We start from the raw sequence: 26,386 nt of genomic DNA, 5'->3' as shown, positions 1-26,386 counted from the left end.
TGTACGTGTGTGTATGTGTTATAATATGTGTACAGCAACCAGCCAGATACATATACTACAAATTTAAACCAGTTGCAAATAGGAATGGGGGAAAATTTGATTCAGTTCACATTTAAAGCCAAGTCTATCAAATTTGCGGATCCTGAAATAATATAAGAACTGAATCACAGCCATCTTTCAAAATTTGCAGTTCTCCCAATTTTACAATGTAGTTCTCCAACCAATGTTTACAAAAATGCATCTATTAGGGGAAAGTGTGCATAAGATGAATGTATTTGTGAAAATAACAAAAGTACATTATATTAGGAGAAATTGCTTGCAAAAATGTTTACATCAATCAAAACTGCATAAACAATTGTGTTTATTGGGGGGAATTTGCACTAAAATGCTGAAGAATTTTTATGGGATTTTTTTAAAAAATTGCAAATTGTTTCAGAAGTGTGGAGAACTGAATTTAATATTGGAAAAAATGGAAAGAACCAAAATTGACAGAGCCTTACATGCATAGTTGCAAATCAGTTTAACTGTTCTAAACAAGGACTTCAAGACTAGTTCTGCGTAGACTGTGGCAGAGATAGGGAATCTGTGACTCTCCAGGTGGCAGAGGACTCCATCAGCCCCCCAGCAAGCATGGCCGATGGTCAGGCTTGATGGAATCTGAAGAGACACAGATTCTCCATTCCCAGATTGGCACTTTAAAAAAAATGCTGACAGTCTGATGACACTACCCAGAATTCCTAGAGGAGAGCTATGTCCATCAAACCAATTTAAATGTATAGCATTGTGTTCTGAGGTTCCTTCAGTTGACAGTCACATCTCCTTAAGAGGAATTAGTTAATCATCAGGAAAACTTATTGATGTCGTCCAAAGTGCAGTAGTGTTAAGTGGACAGCACTAAAGTGCAATGAAGAGCATCCAATCTTATTTCAAAAGACTGCAAAACTGTGACTGTAGAATCTTGAAGGTGGCCAAATTCATACAAATGAATACCCAAAGCTTGAGTTCCAAGTATCTTCCACATTAAGACAGGGCTAAGGGAACCTTGGCGAGAGCCAGTGTGGCATAGTGGTTAAGGTGTTGGACTACGACCTGGGAGACCAGGGTTTGAATCCCCACATAGCCATGAAGCTGCCTCTCAGCCTCATGAAAACTCTATTCATAGGGTCGCCATAAGTCGGAATCGACTTGAAGGCAGTACATACATACATAAGGGAACCTTAGGCCCAGGGACCAAATGGAGTCCTCCGGCCGTCTCTATCTGGTTCTCGGGACTATCCCAAGGCCACGCCCTCTCCCCAGGTCATATCTCTGATTGGTCCTGCTTTGCACCCAACGTGAGTGTTTTTGCCTGGGTGAAGTACGTCCTTGAACTCTGCTAATGCCATCAACCAAGACTGCCATCAACCAAGATGGCGGTGGAGACTTCTTTAAGGGGCTGATGCCCCTACCGCCATCTTGGTTGATGGCAGGCATGCGTGTGCACGTAGCATACCACACATGCGTGCCATCAACCAAAATGGTGGCGGGGACATTAGTCCCTTAGAGAAGCCTCCACTGCCCTCTTGGTTGATTGCAGCCATGCACATACAGCAGTAAGAGACAGGAGAGAAGTGGGATAGGCAGGAGCCACGCAGCCGGGCACGCTGGTGCCCAAGGGCCCAGTAATGCCTGGTGCCGGCCCTGGTAAGGACAGTGCTGGAATGCAGCCCCTTCCCATCCCCAGCTGTTGACAACCATTATGACTTACTTATCTATTAACTTATTCCTTATTTACTTACAATCATTTATTGAAAGCAGGCTTCTTCAATCTAATGCCCTCCGGCCGTGCTGACTTGGACTGATGGGAATTGTAGCCTAAAACATCTGGAGGGCACCAGATTGGGGCAGGCTGATTCAAAACATTTATCCCTTGCCTTTTGGCATCAGTTTGTCTTTTTTAAAAAAACAAAACAAAAAGCTGAAATCTGTATTTCATCACAAAATGCACATTTACATACATTTTTTATTGCCACGTATTGAATTTCTACATGTAGTTTACTCTAAAATGCGTCTTTCAAAATGCATTTGGGCATATTATTTCAGCCTAGAACTGCATCCCAATTCCCGAAGCATAGTCAATATTGGGAAGGGCGGTAGCTCTGCGGTAGAGCACCTGCTTTGCATGAAGGAAGTCCCAGGTTCAATCCCCAGCAAGTCGGTAGGGCTGGGAGATGTTCTTCCCTTGCTCTGCTCTTGCACTACAGCCTACACTGAGCTAGATGGACCAATAGGCTGAGTCAGTATAAGACAACGTCCGGTGTTCTATGGCCCCAGCAAATTGATACACAGAAATACACAGTATGTGAATGTAGAGCTTCCTTCTTAAGCTTGCATGGATGGAACGGTCAGTTTTGATTCTCTCCATTTCTCCTTTTTCCAATCTTAAATTCAGTTCTCCAGATTTCTGCAGTAAGTAGCGATTTAAAAAATCCTCATGAAAATTCTTTAGCATTTTAGTGTGAATTTCTACTAAAAACACATTTTTGTATGCGGTTTTCCCTTACAGAATTCTGCAAAGCAATTTTCCCTAATATAATGCATTTTTGCATGTTATTTTCACGACTATCTGCATTTTATGCACAATACAATATGCATTTTATGCACATTACTTGGTTGGAGAACTGCATTGCAAAATTTGAAGGTGTGTAAATTGTGAAGGATGGCTCTGTTTTGGCTGGTGTATTATTTCAGAAAGTGTGAATTTGGTAGGTTCGCCTTTAAATGCAAACTGAATCACATTTCTCCCCCATCTGTACATCATGGAGAACTGAAGCCTCTTCCATCAAGGATGTTTCTAATTCTTGTCACGGTTCCATCATCTTTTAAAATGTGTTCTGACTGTAAAAAGTGCCGTTCCCAAATGGCATAGGCCAAGGTCACCCACAGGGATTCAAATGCATTATTTGGTTGTTTATAATCCAGATGGATATAGAGAAATGGTCTTTGGGGGAGAAGATGATGCATCCCACATGGAACAGGACCAGAATTGTTACTATTGCACAGAGCTCATAAATAGATGATAGTTACGCATTAGACAAGGACTCGCGGAAAGGAAGCATTCAATCCATTTTTTCTTCATGGGACAACAATGGGCCAATCGAATCCATGGCTGGAAGCAGGTGGTAGACTCCCTCACTTTAGAACTGGCGGGAGGGATTTCTTGAAGGAGCTTGAAGCTCAGCTAATCCTGCTTTCATTTTATTCACACTTTCCTCTAACATATGCATTTTTGTAAACATTTTGTGAATGTTGCCATTTGGATAAGTTTTCCTTGGGAATATGTACAGGCAAGGTTTGAAACAGATACAGGAAAGGAATTTTGGGAGAATAGACATCTTAATAGCAGCTATTTTCCCTAACCAAATCAAGTTCAAATGGCTCCAACTGCTAAGTTCCCTCCAGATCTATTTGTACACAGACCCAAAATTTCTATTCCTCATCTGTTGCAAAGTGCGTGGAGCAACAAACGTTTACTCATACAGCCCTCTATATCCTCTGTCCAGCCAAAGCAAAAGCACTCACGTTGGGTGCAAAGCAGGACCAATCAGAGATATGACCTGGGGAGAGGGCGTGGCCTTGGGATAGTCCCGAGAACCAGATAGAGACGGCCGGAGGACTCCATTTGGTCCCTGGGCCTAAGGTTCCCTTATGTATGTATGTACTGCCTTCAAGTCGATTCCGACTTATGGCAACCCTATGAATAGAGTTTTCATGAGGCTGAGATGCAGTGAATGGCCCAAGGTTACCCAGTGAGCTTCATGGCTATGTGGGGATTCAAACCCTGGTCTCCCAGGTCGTAGTCCAACACCTTAACCACTATGCCACACTGGCTCTCGCCAAGGTTCCCTTAGCCCTGTCTTAATGTGGAAGATACTTGGAACTCAAGCTTTGGGTATTCATTTGTATGTGCATGTACACACTAGGAATGTGCTAGAATTCCGCCCAATTGGGATTTGGTACCAAATTTTCCATTAATTTGCTTATTCTCTTTTGTTGCAGATCGGATGTTTATGTTGCGTTTTCCATGATTGATTTTGAACAGAGATTTTTCTTATTTTAAAAGAAAAAGTGCAACATTGTTTCATTGGTGAACTACATTGCAAAATTTGAATAAGTGTGAATTTTGAAGGATGTCTGTGTTTTGGTTCTCTTATTGTTCCAGAAAGTGTGAATTTGATAGATTCAGCTTGAAATGCAAACTGAATCTAATTTCTCTCCCATCCCTAATCTGAGCACACTCACTTTTGTCGTATCCACCACTAGTATGCAACCCCAGGAAAGGTTGACCATGAGAGGATGTGGCCCTCGAACTGAAAAAGGTTCCCCACCCCTGCTAAAGGAAGTTCTTCCAGGTCCCCAGTTTGGCTTGGGTTCACCATAGGCTCCCAGACATGTTCCTCTGAGGAGATCTCCCCAGGTTCCTGGTTGGGCAGGAGCCTGAAACTTTGGGGATGGATGGCAGACGATCTGGGATGCTGAAAAGGAGCATGCCACACTGAAACATTTTGCAGATTAAATAAACAAATATCAAAAGCCCTTTTCCTCCCTTTTTCTCCCTCACTATTGAAGCAAAGTAGAAGATGAACATTTAATGTAATGCATGCAAATACACCCAGTTACCAATAATATTTTTTTTGTGAATAGTGTTTTATTGAGATTTCTTGTAAATATAACAACAAACAAGTAAAACAACAATCAAAGTACAATAAACATGTCACTCTATATAAAATAGAAAAAAAGGACATTCAGCAAGAGAACTTTATTCTGTATATAAAATAGAAAGAATACCAGAAAGCAGAATAATAGAATTAAAAAGCAGGGTACACATCCCACCAAAAGAAAGTTAATGATGAGGGTGGTCTCACTTCTGCCCCATCTTCGATAGCATAACATAACATCCTAGTCTGTGTCTGTGTTAGAATTGCTTTTAATATGTTTTCTTTAATAATATGTTTTTAACCCTTTTTAAAAAGATGTTTTTAAAGCTTTTTAAAAATGTTTTTAATGTTGTTTTGTTTTAATGTATTTTAAGGTCTTTTTAGGATGTTTTAAAGTGTTTTTAGCATTTCTGTTTGCTGCCCTGGGCTCCTGCTGGGAGAAAGGGCGGCATATCAATCAAATAATAATAATAATAATAATAATTATAAGGGATACCATGTTGGAGTAAATTTATTGGAGGATGTGTCCCCCCAAGCTTTTCTTCACTCGAGCTAATTTTTCATCTAGTGCAAGTTGTCAAAGTCTAGTAAACCAATTTTTTAACAATAAATGTTCTGCCCCATTCCAATTTTTGGCTATTTCAAGCTTCACTGCAAGTTGGAATCTAGATAGGACAAACACCTGAGTTTTAGGAACAATGGAACCCCCTTTAAGGAAAAGAAGTGCCAATGCCAGATCCGGGATAATTGTAGCTTCAAGAACTTTACTATTTGGAAAACATCACTCCAGAATTGTCTCACTTTATTACAGTTCCACCATAAATGTAGGAAAGAGCCACGGATCGGACATCCCCTCCAGCACAGAGGGGAGATGGAGAAGATGATATACTCCAGTTTGACCAGAGTGAGGTGCCACCAATGTATAACTTTCAATGCATTTTCTTTGACTGAGGACTGAGGCTGCTTTTGAGTGTGGGCCTATCCATACATCACTCCATTCCTCTTCTGTAATTTCCCCCTTCCCCAGATCTTTACCCCAAGCTTTATGTGCCAAATTTTCTTTTCCATATTTAAACTCCTAAAGGAGGCTATAAATTATAGAGATAGTGCCTTTTTGGCCAGAAGTTCCCTGTTTAAACAGGGCTTCATAGGATGTCAAAGAACATGGCAAACCTTCTGCTTTATAAATTGTGTTTATAAAGGAGGATACTTGTATGATTCTATACCAGGTGACTCCTAACCCAGAAAGACATTTTTCTAATTGAGAAATTTGTAAAGGACATCCTCAATCAAACAGATCTCACATCATTAGCAATCCTCTCTACTCCCAACCTTCAAATTGCCTATAATTGTCAATTTATTTATTTATTTATTTGTTTGTTTGTTTCATTTCTATACCGCCCATAGCTAATAGCTCTCTGGGCGGTGTACAAAACAAGATTAAAATACAATATTAGAATAAAATCAGTAACAAATAACAACAAAATTAAACTAAAACATTAAGCATAAAACATTGAACATGAAAATGCCTGGGAGTATAGCCAGGTCTTAACTTGGCGCCTAAAAGAAAGTACCGTAGGTGCCAGGCGTATCTCCTCAGGTAAGCTGTTCCACAATTCGGGGGCCACCACAGAAAAGGCCCTAGATCCAGTAACAATCCTCCGGGCATCCTGGTGAGTTGGTACCCGGAGGAGGGCCTTAGATACTGAACAAAGTGAACGGGTAGGTTCATAGCGGGAGAGGCGTTCCACAAGGTATTGCGGTCCCACACCGTGTAAGGCTTTATAGGTCAAAACCAGCACCTTGAATCTGGCTCGGAAACAAATAGGTAGCCAGTGCAAGCGAGCCAGGACAGGTGTTATATGCGCGGACCGATTGGTCCTCGTCAACAACCTGGCTGCCGCGTTTTGCACTAGCTGAAGTTTCCGAACAGTCTTCAAGGGCAGCCCTACGTAGAGCGCATTACAGTAATCCAGTCTAGAAGTTACCAGAGCGTGAACAACTGAGGCGAGATCATCACTGTCCAGATAGGGGCATAGTTGGGCTACTAAGCGAAGATGGTAAAACACATTCCGTGCCACTGAGGCCACTTGAGCCTCGAGCGACAAGGAAGGGTCAAAAAGGACCCCCAAACTACGAACCTGTTCCTTCAAGGGGAGTGTAACCCCATCTAGAACAGGATGAACATCCACCATCTGGGCAGGGAAAGAGCTCACCAACAGTGTCTCAGTCTTGTCTGGATTGAGTTTCAGTTTATTAGCTCTCATCCAGTCCATTATCGCGGTCAGGCAATGGTTCAGCACATCAACAGCCTCACCTGAAGAAGGTGAAAAGGAGAAGTAGAGCTGCGTGTCATCAGCGTACTGATGGCAACGCACTCCAAAATTCCTGATGACCGCACCCAGAGGCTGCATGTAGATGTTAAAGAGCATGGGGGACAAAACCGACCCCTGAGGGACTCCACAATGGAGAGTCCAGGGTGTCGAGCAATGTTCCCCAAGCACTACCTTCTGGCGACGATCCGCTAAGTAGGAGCAGAGCCACTGCCAAGCAGTGCCCCCAACTCCGCGAGCCTCCCCAGAAGGATACCATGGTCGATGGTATCAAACGCCGCTGAGAGATCAAGGAGAATCAACGGAGTCACACTCCCCCTGTCCCTCTCCCGACAAAGGTCATCATACAGGGCGACCAAGGCTGTTTCAGTGCCAAAACAGGACCTAAAACCGGATTGAAACGGATCCAGATAATCGGCTTCATCCAAAAGCGCCTGGAGGGAATGGCCAAGGAGCTAGTTTGCGGACCCATTGAGTCCAGATGTTCAAGGTAGCTCAAGAAATGGGGTGTGATTGAGCAAACAGCCAATTTAGACAGTGGTAACAAAGGGAGTGATTGTGCTGATGCGCGTTTCACTTGCAAAGCAAGTTCTATTGAAATCCAAGGTATAGTAGGTCTAAATGAATCATTTGAGCTAGTTGTTTAATCTGTGATGCTTCGTAAAATTGTTGCAGATTTGGCATGCCAAAACCTCCCTTATTACTCTGATACAGAATTGCTTTACTTAAGAGTGAACGTTTACCACAGTTACAATAAGAGTCAAGCATTTGTTGCCATTTCAGAAGGAGTGTCTCAGGGAGATAAATGGGAAGAGTTTGGAACAGAAAAAGGCATTTGGGCAGAATGGCTATGTTCACTGCAGCCACTCTGCCAAACCGAGAAAGGGACAGGTTTTTCCAAGAATAAAGCTGTTTTAATAGCTCGTATTAATGGATTGAAGGTACACTTTTTAAATTGTTTTGAGTCTTTGGTAATAGTTACCCCTGGATATTTAAAGCCACCAAACACCAGTGGGAGACCAAATAATCACTCAGGTGATTCTACTCAGATGAAACTGTGTTTTTGTATTTTTGGTTCTTCAACACATTACACTTAATTTTATTTGTTAAGTTATTTGCATTTTAACTGTGATTCGTACACAGCATAGATATATATTTTATATAAGTTTGGGGTAGAGAAATATAATAACAATACTTATCAACAAGTTAAATTCTGTTCATTTGGGTCTGAACAGAGACAATGATTTCCAGCCCAATTGCAGGTGTCAGTTTACACAGCAACACTAAGATGAATGCATTTTCACCAATTACTGCTGTTGTGAATGGTCACTCAGTTTACATTTTGGGAAACTCTAATTCAGGGACAGCCAATGTGTTGCCCTCCAGATGTTATTGGACTCCAACTCCCATCAACCCCAGTCAGCATGGCCAATGACCAGAACTGATGAGAGTTCTAGTCCAGCAGTATCAAGAGGGCACCACGGTGGTTATCCCTGCTCTAAGTGAATGGCCAGAGGCTGCACTTTTTCATTGCCTTTTAACTCCAAATTCTACATTTTTCTTTTCTTTTACACCCTTGGGTATGTAGACATGCTACCTGGGGATCACATCTCATGCATCTGATGAAGTTGACTATAGTCCACAAAAGCTTCTGTCATAATAAACTTGCTCATTTTTCAAGTGCACAAGACTCGTTATTGTTTTTACATACTTAGTAGTGAATCGACAGTTGATTCTGGCATCAACTATTACTCCTCACCATGTTTCAGGTGGGCTGTCTGCATCATCGTCATTTGGTGCCATATGTACATTTAAGCAATCAAAATTACTGCCTCAATTTTTGAAAATAAAAATTCTAAAAGAAGAAATGTTGAAAGCACCACAAAGGTTATCAAGGGAATTCAGTGTGGGGTCGTGACCTTGTGAATACCAGCCACTTTTTGCCTTGCACCGGAAGCTTCTGCTAGAAACCAGAAGAATCTGTTTCCTCTGACCTTGATGCTGGAGAGTAGATCAGAGCAGAATATGATCAGATTGCCTCCAGAACAAGATGTCTCTGCCTTTTTATTTAATTTTGTTTACACAGTTCTAAGGATTCAGTCTGCAATCCTAAGAACATAAGAAGAGCCTGCTGGATCAGGCCAGTGGCCCAACTAGTCCAGCATCCTGTTCTCACAGTGGCCAACCAGGTGCCTGGGGGAAGCCCGCAAGCAGGACCCGAGTGCAAGAACACTCTCCCCTCCTGAGGCTTCTGGCAACTGGTTTTCAGAAGCATGCTGCCTCTGACTAGGGTGGCAGAGCACAGCCATCACGGCTAGTAGCCATTGATAGCCCTGTCCTCCATGAATTTGTCTAATCTTCTTTTAAAGCCATCCAAGCTGGTGGCCATTACTGCATCTTGTGGGAGCAAATTCCATAGTTTAACTATGCGCTGAGTAAAGAAGTACTTCCTTTTGTCTGTCCTGAATCTTCCAACATTCAGCTTCTTTGAATGTCCACGAGTTCTAGTGTTATGAGAGAGGGAGAAGAACTTTTCTCTATCCGCTTTCTCAATGCCATGCATAATTTTATACACTTCTATCCTACAACCACTAGCATGGGAGAAAGCCCCATTGAACAGTATGGAGCTGACTTCTGAGTTGGCATAAATGAGATTGCGCTGTGAAAGATGCTAAGCGAGAAACAGACCTTTTAGAGACAAAACAGGGAAAGGTAAAACTGTAAATATCCTCTCCAGGCAGCACATTGATTGAAATAAATTTCTTTTCAAAGATGGAAAAATGAGATCCAGAGAGCATGGTTTTACCAGGCTGAAAGCATCACCGAAATCAGGGTGGGGAACTGCTGCCTCCCCAGGTGTTGCTGGGCTCCAACTTCCATCAGTCCAAGTCAGCATGACCAATGATTAGCATGATGAAAGTTGAAGTCCAGCAACATATGAAGGGCCACAGGCTCCCCCACAACTGACCTAAATAGTATGAGCTCCTTCCATCATAATACAAACTCCAAGTTGCAGAATATAATCTTACCTGTGTGCTTCTCCCAGGTGTTCATAAGCAAACAAGGAAGAGTTTTTCATGCTACCAGCTTATATTAAGCTGGAGAAGATGAATGGCTTTCAAACAACTTGAGAATGCAAAATGTTGAAAAATCATACAGATCACCAGACTGTTAACGTTTTCAGGGGGGAACCTACACCATATTTTTATTTATTTATTTGGAACTTTTATATTCTGCCTTTCCAAAAAGGTCAAGGTGATTAAGCAAAGAAACTGAAACAGTATGTCTATAGCTAAAGAATACAATAAAAATATAAACAAGATGCAAAAACATGTGAAAACGTAAGTATTTAACAGAAAAGACAGAGAAGCAAAAACAAAACCAGGAGAGGAGCAGTAATAATCCATCAGCCTAAATTCACTAAAATCCCTAACATGTGACGTCTGTCCTTAAAAGGAAGGTGTCCACACTCTGACAGAAAACCAGCTTGGAAAGGGCAATGTAGATCTCTCTGGACTGGGAGTTCCAAAGTCTGCATGCACCCACATCGAGGCTTCCAAGGAAGTGCTGGTCAATGCTGGTGTTAAGAGAGGAAAAGGCATTTAAAATTTCCTAGCTACAAAAGGCCTGAGGTTCCCTCTGAAATTAATTAATCAGATGTGGACAAACATAGAGGCAGCAGCACGTGTCAAGAACTGGTTGGTAAGGGGTTGCTTGAATCACTATTCAGTGCATCGATGACAAAAACAATGGAAGAATAGTATGATACTCTGCAATTCCGAGGATTTCAGTGACCCCCAATATTAGGATTGAAAGAAATGGCTTTCTGCTGAATTGAACAAACGAGCCACCTAGCCGAGCACTGTCCATCCTGACTAGCAAATGACATCCAGGACCTCCGGTAGATGTCCCTCTATGTCCCAAGATCCTTTAATGTCAGACACCCTTAGGCATGTGCAGCATATGCTCCAATAGTAAGCTATGAGTCTCTAAGCTACCTTTACAGGGCTCCTTTAACTAATTTTTGAAGACCTGCATGGTTTGGGACAATAGAACCTCCTTCTTCAGCTGCCTATATCCACGGTATCAGAAGACAGACACCATCTTGGCTTTTTCTTCCCTGCCATTTGTCAAAGGTTTGAGGTTTCGCTAAGAAAATTAAGACTTTGGTTCTGCTCTGCAGAGATTGTTCCAATCCCTTTGTGGCTTTTCTGTGGATCATTAACTGCTTGCTCTTTCTTGGGTCTCGTGTGGCAAGCAATCAATGTAGCAAAATGGGGAGGAGGAAGTTAATTTAATGTTTCAACATGGAAAGTTGTGATGAGGGAAATGGCACAATGTTCATTCATCTGTTGATTTGTATGCTTCTTTCCCACAAAATTGTGCCCAAAGCAGATCCCAGCATTTCAAATGAACAACAATAAGTGTAACCATTCAAAAACATATGAGGAATGAGTAGAAATAATCATAATGTCAATAAGTAAATTTAAAAAAAATCATGCCTTATATAAAACAGTGCAAAGCAAACAAAATAATACAAACAAACTAGCCTAAAACTGAAGAGGAGAGAGAATAATGCCTGACACAAAAATAAAGTGGTAGTGTATGAGACGGGGGTGGGTGGGTTAGAGAATCCCACCATTCCAAGAAGGCATGCCATAGAGGTTCACCACAACATATCTACCTGCACTGGATGGTAGCCACATCTCCAACATATGAACTGCTACCTGTATGTAAGGGCTCCATGGAATTTAGACACCTGGAATTTAGATATCCTGACCATGTGGAGCCCTTACGTATGTGGAACCCTTACATGCAAGTTGGAGTTCCTTTACAGCAAAGATGCAGAACCTGCAGTCTTCCAGATGTAGTTGGACTCCAACTCCCTCCAGCCTCAACCAGAGTAGCCAATGGCCAGGGATGATGGGAGGTGTAGTCTAGCAACATCTGGACTACCACCGGTTCTCTGCCCCTGCTTCACAGACAACCATGTGGAGTTCAAGATTGCTGAAGGAACTTGGTGCAATGTCAAGGAGAAGCCCCACACCAGAGTGCACCTGAAATTGCCCTACGCAGGAGTAATGTGTAAATAGGGCTATAGTTTACAAAACACAACACTAGTCTACAACTAGTTGCATGGATTCCCTAAACCAGGTTTTTGGACTACAATACCCATTGTCCCTGATCATTATCCATGCTAGCTGGGACTGATGGGAGTTGTAGTCCAAGACATCTAGAGGACACAATGTTGTGGAAGGCTGCACTAAGCTTTACACCTGTTTCCTTTCTTCCATGCTATAGGGTGTTTTTTAAAAAAACAAACAGTTTTTTCTTGGGTATAGAAAATAAAAGAGAAAGGGGGATTGTAACAAATTAAACCAGAACTATCACTAGAAGCTAAAACTACTTCAGACACATAATGAGAAGACATGATTCACTAGAAAAGATAATAATGCTGCGAAAAACAGAGGGAGTAGAAAAAGAGGAAGACTAAGCAAGAGATGGATTGATTCCATAAAGGAAGCCACAGACCTGAACTTACAAGATCTGAGCAGGGTGGCTTATAACAGATGACCAAATGATAAGACCTGGCAGCACCACAAAGTACAGAATAAGGCCTGGCACTGACTTCTTTTAAAGTAGGGAAGTCAGAAAGGCATCCTGAGGACACCCTCTCCTCAACATCTTTGTTACAATGAATTATACCCACCAGAGCCACAGAATGCAATTGTAAAAATACTTTTTTAATATGTTTTTATGTTATTTTTTAATTGTATTTAGCCAGCGGTGGCTGGTCCTATTAGGACTGGTAGCGCAGAAGGCAAAGAGGGCAGCAGTAGGCGGAGACAGAGCCAATGGCAGGCGGGGCCAATCACTTCTAGTTTTGTCCCCATCCTCCTCCTCCCTCCCGAGTTCTACAAGGGGCAACACTGAGACTAAGGAGGAAGGAGCTGGCAGCTAGGGCCATCCTCTGGACTAGCTGTCAGTAAGAAGTCAGGCATGTAGGGGTTGGCTAAAGGCAGACTGAGGTTGGTGGGACAGTGCCCCACTTGTCCTAATGGTCCAGCCTCCACCATGTATGGGTCAATTTAGCTTCAGTTTGTATCATTGCAATTCTGGTCCAGCTATAGCCAAGGTTTCCTTGGCTCCTTTCAGTCTTCCAGCCAGGGCAAACGAACAGTCTATGCAATCAGGAGCAGTGACATGAATTTCCTCCTGATATTTCCAAAGAGCAGAGGGTGGACAGTATAATATGATCTCAAAACAACTCTCTCAGTGCCCCTGAGTGCCTCTGAGTGAACGGCTGAAGATAGACTGACTTCTAATATTGAAACTCAATAGTTGACAGCAGGGGCAAGGTGCCTGTGACCTTTCAGATACTGTTAGACTCCAGCCCCAACCAGTATGGGCAGTGGTTGAAGATGATGGGAGTATGAATCCAATGGTATGGAGAGACACATGTTTCCCACCTGTCTGCCTCAGCCACGGGCTTCCAGGTTTCTGGGATACCAAGGAAGTGATAAGCAAGATCCAGGTTTGCTTACAAGGAGAGTTTAATTGAGTAACTTACATAGCACACAGGCGTACCCAATAATGGGGAACAGGCTGCAAGGTTCTGCACAAACCGTTGACCAGCCTGAACACCCAACTGGGCTACCAGAATAGATTATATAGTATACTTGTTTACAGACACAGCAGTGAGTAATTAATAGCGACAAAGCATGATCTCAGAGCATTTGATTAAACATCTTAATATAAGGCACTTTATCAGCATCGCACAGCATAGGCATAATTAATCCTTGGCAAGGCATCAGACTGCTACAGGGTATGTAAGATCGTTAGCCCTTTAGATAAGGTACCAGGTGCTAGCTCTGAGCTAACTGCTTACATTGACTGGCATTTGACCCAACTTGCCGCCTAGAAGATGCTAGATGCTAAATTCTTCTTGGAAGCCAAGGCTGGGGAGGAGAACACCCCCCCATGCCTACAAGCAGCTATTCACTAGGCTTTGCCTGCCGGCCCACTAGACCACCTCTGAGCTACAGGTTGAATTCAAGGTCAGGCACTGACAGCAAGTATGTAACATTCAAGCCAATATACAAAGATGCCAAAGGCAATTTTTGTTTATTCCGGTCCCTGTATCTGCAACAGCTTTGCCCTTGCCCCATGGACATCTTTGTTCCTCAGGATATAAATGATAGGGTTAAGCAAGGGCGTGATGACAGTGTAAAGGATGGCGACATGCTTGTCACGATCAGGAGCTGAGCCCAAGTGGAGGATCATGTACACAGACATGACGGTGCCATAGAAGATGGTGACCACCACAAGGTGGGAGCCACATGTGGAGAAGGCCTTGTGCCATTCTGCTCTTGTCTGCATTTGCAACACAGAAGACAGAATGAGCCCATAGGAGGTCAGGATAACAGAAAGAGGACCCATGAGGATCAGTGCAGCTACAACAAATATGACTGCCTCAGTAACATGGGTGTCTTCACAGGCAAGTTTCAGCACCACGGGCAGCTCACAAATGAAGTGGTTGATGTGGTTGGGGCTGCAGAAGGGGTGGTGGTAGGTGGAGGTCACATATATCACAGAGAAGAGGAAGCCCAGATGGCTGAGGCCGGCTGCATTTGGCGCCACCTGCCTATGGCGATGGCATATACCAGGGGATGCCAGATGGCCAAATAGCGGTCGTAGGCCATGACACCCAAGAGAAAGCATTCAGCATTACCCATGGACAAGATCATATACCTTTGGGCAGCCAGCAGGAGAAGGAGATGACTCCATTGCCAGACAGCAAGTGTGCCATCATTTGGAGTAAGGTGCTGGTGACATACAGATCTCCACACTTGAGATGTGTGTGAGGAAAAAGTACATAGGTGTGTGGAGTTGGGAGTTAGCCTGCACTAGCAAGATGATAATCAGGTTCCCTGCAATGGTGAGTGTGTAGATGATGAGGATGACCACAAAGAGCCCAATCTGGGTCTTGCGGTGACTGGTGAGCCCGACAAAGATGAATTCTGTGATGGTGGTGAGGTTCTGAGGCCCCATACTAGCCTCCTGACTGCAGAGAAAGGAGAAGAACAAGACACTGTGAGATTCACTTAGAAGCAGGGATAGGGAAGAAAGTCACTCAATTTGCATTTGAATGCTAACCTACCTGATTCACACTTACTGAGCCAATGAGCTCTCTTTTGAAATGTACACTTCTCCAAATCCTGTGATGCAGTCCGCCCACCAAAAAGTGTGCACAAGAATGCATCTCTTTTTGAAAATAACATACAAAACTCCCTTAGGGGAAATTGCATGCAAAAATGTGTCTATTAGACAAATTTGCATACAGGCATACAGGAGATAAAATGGAAAATGGACTGCCTTCAAGTCAATTCCGACTTAGGGCGACCCTATGAATAGGATTTTTCCATGGTAAGTGGTATTCAGAGGGGGGTTTACCATTGCCTTCCTCTGAGGCTGAGAGGCAGTGACTGGCCCAAGGTCACCCAGCAAGCTTCATGGCTGTGTGGGGATTCGAACCCTGGTCTCAAGGAAGGCAAGAATAAAACTCATGAAGATTGGGCTTGGATGGGCAGCTGGTTGGTCATTGTGACAACAGACTAGATGTGCCATTGACCTGATCCAGTGGGCTTTTCTTATATTCTTATTTTTTAAACTGATTTCTTAGAGCTCTGTTTTGTGAATATACCTCTCAACAGTTCCTAGTTGAGAAGACATCCCAGTTTTACCCTCTCCCTCCTTTGCCATTAGCGGTATAGCACCAGTGATGGGTGGCAGCCACAGAAGAGACAAGAAAAATAGGTCCTCCCCTTCCTCTGTCGCAGGGCTGGTCTCAAGGGTTGGCATAGTTGGGCATCTGCTGAGGGGCCCCATCTCATCAGGGTGACCACTGACAAGAGGCCCCCAGGACCTGCCATTCCTCCTCTTCACCACTGTTAACCTGCTTCTTCACTTGCTTCTGGTTCTGGCCCAGACAAGGGAACAGCAATAGACAAAGGAGGACCAGTAGATGCCCCAGCTACCTTGTTTGGTTGTCTCGCTGCCTGACAAGGAAATAAGTGGCAGCAATGGTGAGGAAGAACAGTGGCAGCAGCTGGCGATAATGACCATCAGGACATAAATTGAGCCCTGCCAGATCAGACCAAAAGCCCATCTAGTCCAGTATCCTGTTTCCACAGTGGCCATGGGAAGCTGGCAAGCAGGACCTGAGCCCAGCAGCACCCACCACGCTTGCAATTCCCACAAACTGGCATTCAGAGGCATACTACCTCTGATAGTAAAGGCTGAACATAGCCTTCGTGGCCAGTAGCCATTGATAGCCTTGTCGTCCGTGAAGTTATCTGATCCTCTTTTAAAGCCATCTAACTTTGTGGGCTATCGCTGACTCCTGAGGGAGGGAGTTCCATAGTTTATCTCTGTGGGGAAGAAGAAAACGTTGAAGCCCCCCCCATTGCTTCAGGAAGCTTCCATCATCCCCCCCCCCATTTCTTTTCAAAAAATTGCTGGGCTGAATCCTTTGGCTGAGCACCTAAGCAGAACCATCTAATCTGGCTCCCATTCAAGTCTCAAACGTTGTGGGCAATTCACTCTGAGCATGCATCCGTTTCAGTTTCTCTACCATGTGCAGAGTGTATTCGCTGTTGTGCCTTTTCCCTTCCCCCAAACCAGGCTCAGAAGTGGACTCAGGGGGAGGGCAGAAAAACAGGGCCAAAATGAGAGAGATAAGTTTTATAAGCCCTAAACCGGTGACCTGGAGGAGTTCCTCCAAGGGGTTTTAAAAGAGTTTGCAAGAACTATAGCTCCCATAACTCATCATGCCCCATCATTCTGGGAGATGGAGGGAAGGCAGTGAGCAACAGAAAAGTCCCAGTTCCAGGTTTCGGAAGGTAAGACACCTTCCATGGACCCTTTCCTCTTGCAGTGCATCCTGCTCCTCACTGCCATTAGGTTTGGAAAAGGACAGCTGAAATGATCAAGGGGCTGAAGCAACTCCCCTCTGAGGAACGGTTACAACAGAGGAAGTTTTTTCAACCCAAGGGCCACATTCCCTTCTGGACAATGTTCCAAGGGCCACATGTCAGTGAGGAGCAGGGCCAGAAGCAAAAGTGGGCAGAGCAATAAATATAAATGTCACCTTTGTACAATAGGCTAGATTCTACACACATCCCTCTCCATCCTCCATTCAGGCAAGCAGCACTGGTGCCAGGCATGCTGGGCCCTGGCACATGCATGTATACCCCACCTACCTCTCCCTGAAGGGCCCCTCCCTAAGGAGAATCCTTCAATGCAGGATTTTTGGGGTGGTGGGATTTGAGGGACTTTTTTTTTTTACTTATGTTAAATACAAAAATATGAGGTGGCTGAGCTTTTTCCTTTTCCTTCTGACATGGCCATGGCTTCCATTATTGTGACTGCAACCTCCCAAGAGCGATGCTATCTTATCATGATGGTGCATCATTCCCAGGGGTGTTCTTGCAAGAAAACGTTTAGGCATTTTTGTTTATTCGGAGAAATTCGCACTAAAATGGTAGAGAATTTTCATGAGGATATTTTTTTTAAAAAAAAATGCAGATTGCTGTAGAAATGTAGAGAACTGAATTTAACACTGCAAAAACTGAGAAACTGGGAGAACCGAAACAGACAGCTCTTTCTATCCCTAATCTGCACTAGACATTTAAAGCAGTTATCATACCACATTATTGTTGCGCTGCAGCCAACTCAGAAGGGACAGGAAGGGGGGAGGCATGTGTTTCAGGCACCTCCGCAGCCAGAAGAAGCCGAGTTGTGGATTGTTGTGTCTGAGCAGAATTGTGCAGGAGGGGGGTAGCCTGCTCTTCAGCCAGTTCCCACGAGTAACGCCCTTTCTGAGGAGCCGAGCGCACCGCCCCCAGTTGATGCAGAGGACTTGGGGGAGGAAGCTTCAGAGTCAGTGCCAGCTCCTCCTTTTCCAAGCAGTTCCCAGGAGGATTCCAGCATGGCACCGCCTCCTGACCTCAAGCCTGTTACTCGGGAGCAGGTGCCTTCCGATGAGCTGTTGGATGCGCGCCCCCTGTCTCCGCGTTCCTGTCGCCGCGAGAAATGGACAGGGCAAAGACAGGAATTACGAAGGAGTCAGAGATTACATTCAAAAACATTTCCTATATAAGCCTGCCGCTCCCAGTGGGGAGTCGTTGAGTCAACTTCCTTCACACGCCACAGAGCATGTCTAGAGTGTAGTTACGGATTCTAGTGAGTTAGCGCAGGGTTTTCTATGAAGCGCAATGCCTTTGATGTATCCATTACTCTAATAAAACGAGATTTACTTGCACACACACTCCAGCCTCATTCTTTCAGCTCTGAACGGGACAGTTTGACTCAACCACCATCCCTACTCGAACCTGTTCCCATGGCGGATGACATGGACCAGAACGGAGCCAGAGGGGGAGTACCTATCACCATGGAAGCCTTGTATGCCAAGATCCAGAACCTCCGAGTGACTACGCAAGCCCTACAAGCCGAGAATCAAAACCTCAGAGCCGCAACGCAAGCCTTGCAAGTGGATAACCAGAATCTCCATGCCTTGGTTGCCCAAGTCCAGGCTGTGCCTCCCGGGGCGGCAGCCCCTGTGAAGTCTCCAGTGGGGATCCCTGTGCAATACGGGGGCCAGAGTGAACAGTTTGCCACGTTTCTAGCCCAATGTGGGTTGTACATTCAAGTGCGCAGAGCTGAGTTCCCAACTGATGAAGCGAAGGTGGCGTTCATCATCAGTTTATTGGAAGGGGAAGTGGCAAAATGGGCCACCCCATATTTGATTTGCAACGACCAGATATTGCGCCAGTTTGATGCCTTCAAGAATGTGATGGGGGACATGTTCCAAGACCCCCAGAGGAAGGAGACGGTTGCCCGCCAGTTAGGGACCCTGAGACAGGGAAAGGGGTCTGTAGGGCAATACACGAATGCTCAGGAGACGGAGTACAATGACCCAGCCTTGATGTACTTCTACAGAAATGGACTGAGTCCAGAAGTGTGGGATGAACTGGCGTGCTCCACACACCCCGACTCACTGAGGGGTTTGATTCAACTGAGTTTGCAGATAGACAGCCGCTTAGAAGGAAGGAAGTTGGAGTGAAGAATGGAGCCTTCACAGAGTCAGGTTGCTGCTCCGCTGCCCCGTGTGCGCCCCGTGCCCAATCCTGGCATCCCTACAGTCTTGGGAGAGGAGCCCATGCAGATTGGGGGGCTAGACCAAGATTGACAGAGGAGGAGAGGGAAAGACGCCGGAGGGAAGGACTGTGTCTCTATTGCAGAAAGTCTGGACACCTCGCCAGAAATTGTGCAGCCAAAACCAGAAGATCCCAGCCGCCGGAAAACTTCACATCCAGCTCTCGTAGAGGCTAGAGAGTTGGGGGGGTGCTACAGACACTGAGCCTCCGTTACGACCCCTTCCCTCCCAAGGGGCCCTTCTGTTGCCCATTCGCATCACCCTATCCTCAGGCGAGAGCTTCTCAGCCAAGGCTATGATCAACAGCGGAGCATCCTCTTGTTTCATAGACCGGGAGTTGGCGCTACACCACGCTATTCCCACAAGAGAACTGAGCCAGCCGTTGGCAGTGGAAACTATAGATGGCCGGCCTCTGAAGTCTGGGGGGGTGACTCTGGTGACTGAGTCCATGGAAGTGAAGGTCCCTGGGCATCAGGAAGACCTGTCGTTCTATGTGGCATCCTTGCCACGTTTCCTGGTGGTGTTAGGTATGCTTTGGCTGGTTAGACACAACCCCACCATCTTTTGGGATGAAGCTGTGGTGGATTTTACCTCCAAGTACTGCCATCAACATTGCCAGCCTGACGAGGAGCCACAGGTGTTGGCAGGAGCATCTCCCACAAGGGAGATAACCTTGCCCGCCAAGTATGGGAGTTTTTGGGACGTCTTTGATAAAAAGGAAGCGGAGCAACTCCCTCCTCACCGGCCCTATGATGGTGCCATTGATTTGGTGCCTGGAGCATGCATCCCTGCCGGGCGGATCTACTCTCTATCTGAATGTCAGCTCTACACTGCCTCAGCAGTGTCGGGGGGGGCTGGAAATCCCTGGGTCTTTGGCAGGGAAGGAAAGTCCTTAGCCAGCAGTCGGGTTGTAAATCTGCCAGGCCTATCCAAAGCGTACTTGCCGAGTCAGAAGTCCAGAAGCGAGGTCAGTGGAGGTCCAGGATCAATTGCCAAGGAGGTCACACAAAGAGATGCTGCAGGGAAACTAGGTCTACACAAAGCCACGCCTGACGTTGCAGTCAGCAACAAGCTGGAGCCAAGGTGTGCCTTATAAAGAGCAGGATGGACAGCAGGTGTGAGCCCTCAGCGTTTGGGCCTTAAGGAGACAGGCCTGCCTCTCTTCTGCCTGACCTTCTGCTGTCTACGTTCTGCAGGTGAGGGGGCAGTATCCTGTTCACTGTCTGTGTCTGGCTGCAGGGCCTTTGCTGTATCTGGGGTGCTCTGCAGCTGAGGGGGAGAAGGAGCTGGATTCTCAGGAGTCTCCTCCGTGTCTCCTTCTGGGTCTGCTGCTCCTGGGTCTGCTGCTGTTACTCCCGAGTCGTCCTCATCTGAGGAGTCCTCTGACGGGGCCATGACACTGAACCAGAGTTGGCAGCGTTAAGGGAGTTTCTGGACGCCAATTTGAAGAAAGGCTTCATTCGCCCTTCGCAGTCCCCCACTGGTGCACCCCTGCTGTTTGTGAAGAAAAAAGGGGGGGAGCTCTGTCCCTGTAATGATTATCGTGCCCTAAACCAGCTCACTATCCCCAATAGTTACCCGCTGCCGCTCATTAGGGAAATGTTGGAGAGGTTGTGTTCCGCCAAAATTTTCACAAAACTGGACTTGAGAGGAGCTTACAACTTGGTGAGGATTAAGGCAGGCCATGAATGGAAGATGGCATTTAAGACCCGTTATGGTCAGTTTGAGTATTTAGTAATGCCATATGGGTTGTCGGGAGCACCTGGAGTCTTCCAAAGTTTCATGAATGACATCTTCCGGGACTTTGTGGACCACTTCATGATAGTTTATCTGGATGATATTTTGATTTACTCAGATACTCCCGAGGAACATGACTCACATGTGCGTGCAGTGCTGCAGAAGTTATGGGAACACCATCTTTACGCGAAGCTGGAAAAGTGTGGGTTTGACCTAACCATGTTGGACTTTCTGGGGTATCGGATCTCACCAGCAGGAGTAGAAATGGACCCAGAGAAAGGTTGTTGTGTACTCACGTGGCAACCCCCCAAGACCAAGAAGGATTTGCAGTGTTTCTTGGGCTTTGCGAATTACTACCATTGTTTCATAGCCAACTACTCCCATCAGACCGCACCGCTCACAGATTGCCTGAAGGGCTCAGGACCTTTCCACTGGACAGAAGCTGCACAAGAGGCTTTCGAGAGCCTGAAGCGAAGGTTTGCTACCGAACCCATACTACAGCATGCCGACCTGGCGCTCCCTTTTGTGGTAGAGACGGATGCGTCGGACATCACGATTGGAGGGGTTCTTTTGCAACCAGCCCAGAAAGGGGGAGAACTGATACCTTGTGCTTTTCCAGAAAGCAAACCGACTCTGAACAAAACTACACTGTGTGGGAAAAGGAGCTATTAGCCATTAGGGATGCCTTTGAAGCCTGGAGACAACATCTGGAAGGGGCGCAGCATGAAATTGAGGTGCGCACGGACCATCGTAATCTAGAGAGTCTTCATACCGCCCATAAACTCAACTAGAGGCAAGTGCGCTGGGCTCAGTTCTTCACACGGTTCCATTTCAAAATTCATTATATCTCCCAAGCACAGAATAAGCGGGCTGATGCCCTCTCAAGGAAGCCAGAATTTCTGAGGGATCCCACCCCAAGACCGTTACTTTACATAATCCCTCCTGAGCAGGGAGTAGTAGGGGCCTGCCAAGATTCTTGGGAAGCTGAAGTGCGTGAAGCACAACAACAGGACCCTTTTGTGCAGGAGCAGCAGGTCGAAGAGGGCGCGTCACCCCAGGCAGAACAGAAGGACCTTATATGGAAGGATGGCATACTGCACCATCAGGATGCTGTTTATGTGCCCCCTGGAGAACTGCGAGGGAGAGTACTACGTCAGTGCCATGACGCCCCCATGGCAGGCCACTTTGGGGTTTTTAAGACCATTCAAGCTGTCACTCGGGAGTTCTGGTGGCCCAAGGTGAAGAAGGACGTAGAGCATTACGTTCGCTCTTGCCCCACTTGCATGAGGGCTAAACATGCCACCGGGAAGCCATCGGGGCTACTGGAACCCCTCCCTACCCCAGGAGGACCTTGGCGAATGATTACTATGGATTTTATAACAGACCTTCCACCTTCGCAGGGGAAAACCACAGTTTTAGTGGTCGTTGATGCCTTTTTGAAAATGGCTCACTTCATTCCGTGCTCAGGGCTTCCAAGCACTCAAGACACTGCCAAGTTGTATGTGCAAAATGTGTATCAGCTGCACGGTCTGCCAGACAGCCTGGTTTCCGATAGGGGCACACAATTCACCTCATGTTTTTGGCAAGCATTGTGGAAGTTGCTGCAAAGTGAGTTGAGACTGTAGTCCACCCATCATCCCCAAACGGATGGACAGTCCGAGAGGGTCAACGCAGTGTTGCAACAATATTTACGTTGTTTTGTGGGATATCAGCAGGACAACTGGATGTCCTACCTGCATTTAGCAGAATTTGCCTATAATAACGCTGTGCATTCGCACACGCAACAGACTCCTTTCTTTGCCAATTTTGGCTACCACCCCCGAGCCTTCCCTGCCCCAAAGGACAGTCTCTCAGTCCCAGCCGCTGAGGATTACTTGCAGGAATTTCACGCTATGCAACAGCTACTCCAAGAGCAACTAGAACAGGCCAAAGCGGATTACAAATGTGCAGCTGACCAGCATCGGAGAGAGGGGGACCTCATATGAGTGGGAGACCAGGTCTGGATCTCTACATGTTTCCTAGCTATGACTGGCCGGTGTCGTAAACTGCAGGATCGGCGTGTAGGGCCCTTTGAGGTGGAGGCTCAGATTAACCCCGTGGCTTACAGACTAAAATTGCCACCCACCTTCAAGATGCACCCAGTCTTCCACAGGGCATTGTTGACCAAGGATGCTGCCCCCGACCCTCACCATTCGCGAGTGGAGCCCGCGCTGCCATTGTTGGTGGAGGGGGAGGAGGAATACGAAGTAGAACAGATTTTGGACTCGCGAAAACGCCGAGGGCGTCTTCAGTACCTGATTCATTGGAAGGGGTACGATTCAACTGAACGTTCCTGGGAAACGGAGGAGAATGTGCACGCTCCGACTTTGGTGAGGGAATTCCATGAGGCTTATCCAGAGAATCCTAGACCTCAGGGGTGGGAAGGGTTAAAGCATGGAGGGGGGGGATGATGTTGCGCTGCAGCCAACTCAGAAGGGACAGGAAGGGGGGAGGCATGAGTTTCAGGTGCCTCCACAGCCAAAAGAAGCCGAGTTGGGGATTGTTGTGTCTGAGCAGGATCGTGCGGGAGGGGGGCAGCCTGCTCTCCAGCCAGTTCCCACGAGTAACGCCCTTTCTGAGGAGCCAAGCGCACCACCCCCAGTTGATGCAGAGGACTTGTGGGGGAAAGCTTCAGAGTCAGTGCCAGCTCCTCCCTTGCCAAGCAGTTCCCAGGAGGATTCCAGAGTGGCACTGTCCCCTGACCTCGAGCCTGTCACTCGGGAGCAGGTGTCTTCCAATGAGCTGTTGGATGCGCGCCCCCTGTCTCCGCGTTCCCGTCGCCGTGAGAAACAGACAGGGCAAAGACAGGAATTACGAAGGAGTCAGAGATTACGTTCAAAAACATTTCCTATATAAGCCTGCCGCTCCGTGGGGGGTCGTTGAGTCAACTTCCTTCACACGCTGCAGAGCATGTCTAGAGTATAGTTAGGGACTCTAGTGAGTTAGCGTAGGGTTTCCTATGAAGCGCAACGCCTTTGATGTATCCATTACTCTAATAAAACGAGATTTACTTGCACACACACTCCAGCCTCATTCTTTCAGCTCTGAACGGGACATTTATACAGATATGGCTTCCCCCAAAGAATCCTAGGAATTGTAGTTTGTTAAGGGTGCTGAGAGGAGGCCCTCCTATTCCCCTCACAGTCCATCCCTTTTTTGAGGCCATCTTGGTATCCAAGGTCTCTGGCAGGTAACCTTCTGTGCTCTGTGTGACACAATATCCTTTTACCGGAGATGTCGGGTAACTTATAAATACAAAGAGTGTCTCCTGAGCTCTGATTCCTAAACCACTTTGGCAGATATTTCTCCAGGTGGTCTGGGAAGCCTTCTAAGGTAAGAATCAACAGCACCCTGTCTTGTTCAACTGTTTACTGTTCTCAGCATTAAAAGATGGATGGTATCTTGGCTTTTCCCAACCTCTCTCTCTCTCCTCCTGTGACTTGAACATTCACTGAGATAAAAAAGAATGTGGATCTACCCTACAGAGGCTGGACTCATCCCTTGGGTGCATTCGTTTTGGTCATTAAGAGTTTGTTATTTCTCATCTCAATCTCTTGGGTGTCTCGAACACGTAATATAACAAAATGAAGGGAAGATATTTGAAATGTTCAATAAAGAAAGGAAAGAAAGGGGGGGAATGTACCTGGCATCATTTCCCAAACAATACATTGGCCAGCAGCCAGGTTGAAATACATTCTAATACATAAGTGCAATATAAAAATCCTAATTCGATTATTAGAATTGTAGGGAAATGGCAGTGTTTAATACTTCCCTTCATTTAAAACCAGGGTGTCTCCAGACTGGCATTATTTTTTGGGAGAGATTCGAGTGCATACCAGAAATTTAGGTTTGAGCAGCAGTCTGTTCTGGCAATTGAGGAATTTTCTACCTCATTCCCACCTTGTTCTGGTCCCTCCATAGGCCCAGCCTCCTTCGGCAGCCACCTCCCTGCAGATAGAAAATTAGTCTATGGTGGAGAATAGCTTTAGCCCAGCTATGCTCACTTTTGAGTAAAAGTTAGTTGGCTGCAACCCTTGGAGTCCTGCAACATATGCAGGGTCACAAGTTCCCCACTCCTAGGGTAGTCCTTATTCAGTCCAACCAGCTATAGTCAAGGTCTTCTTGCGTCTTTCTGATTCTAACTTCCTGCCAAGACAAAGGGGACTCTCTGGTCATCCTTTTCATTATGCATTCATGATTATTTTTGCTCATGATGGAATCAGGACAGTTATATGCAATCCAACTTTCATTACTGTTTGTGCCTGCATATTTTCCAAGGTGGACATACAGCTTCGTTTCCAGTTGGTATATGTCCCCTAATTCCCTGCTGAAACCCTGTAGTTTTCTATACCACAAATGTCCCAGTTTATTTTTTTGACCTGCAAGAGTTCCTCTCCAGATGGCAATAATGCAGAAACACCGGGGAAGCATTGCAGAACAACTAATAATGTGGGATGGTGTGTGGACGGTCCAGTATAATTCCACCACTAATCCATTATTATTGCATCAACGGCTTGTTGCAGAATACACCCACACACACACAGCCTGCAGGGGGCCAAAGAACTGGATGTGGAAAAAATGGATTTGGTGCCAGCATTTTGTCATGCGTTTTCCAAAGACCTACAGCGGGGGGTGTTATAGGAACTCAAAATCAGTCCCCTAATATAAATTAGACTGACACAGAAGCCATCCCTGAGGTGTCAGGATACCTCTTCAGAGAAAAAGGTGTGAGACCCCATGGAGATCCTCAGCACAACTGGAGACCTGGGAGAAGCCACTATAATCTTAAGGCAGCTTGAACTGAAGTACTTAGTATTGTGGACATCTCACCTGCATCTCCAATAGCCACATCCCAAACCCTGCCTTGACTTTTGATTATCCCCCTTTCTCCCCTTCCCTGACCCCAACAACAAGGGCAGTGAGGTTGTAGCCTTTGGGTCATGTGCATGGGTTCAACGGCATCCTTGAGGACTTACACTGGTGCCCCTAAAGCCTCTAGAACCCCCCCACACACACACACAAACCCCTGCTCACTGATCTCTTTGTCAAGAAGTGGTGAGGTAATTTTCTGTTTTCCCTTGAAAAGAACATAGACCTAAAAGAGGAAGTGGAAAGAGTGACACTCTTTCCCACTTCCTCTTACAGCTCTATGTGTTTTCCAAGACTCAGATTGGCACCTAAGCAGTAGAACAGAAAAGAGTGTCCAAGATGGTAGGATAGGAAAGGGGAGTGATTTGGAAATCTGTGGGGGGGGGAGTGATGTGGTGGAGGCAGAGGGGAAAGAAAGTGGAGTGCTGCAGGAGTCAAGAGAGAGTGAGAGAGAAGGTGCTCACCATATATACAAAACCACACACCAGTTCCAG

The 26,386-nt window shown here is 46.0% G+C and overlaps 1 pseudogene; it reads right to left on the bottom strand.

Moving 5' to 3' along the window:
• Positions 1–14,155: 14,155 nt before the first annotated feature.
• LOC133363377 (olfactory receptor 2D3-like) lies at positions 14,156–15,082 on the bottom strand (annotated as a pseudogene).
• Between the last annotated feature and the right edge of the window lie 11,304 nt (positions 15,083–26,386).

The sequence above is a fragment of the Rhineura floridana genome, chromosome 8 (genome assembly GCF_030035675.1).
Source record: "Rhineura floridana isolate rRhiFlo1 chromosome 8, rRhiFlo1.hap2, whole genome shotgun sequence".
In the NCBI taxonomy this organism is placed as follows: domain Eukaryota; kingdom Metazoa; phylum Chordata; class Lepidosauria; order Squamata; family Rhineuridae; genus Rhineura; species Rhineura floridana.
This window is presented reverse-complemented; position numbering and strand designations above follow the sequence as displayed.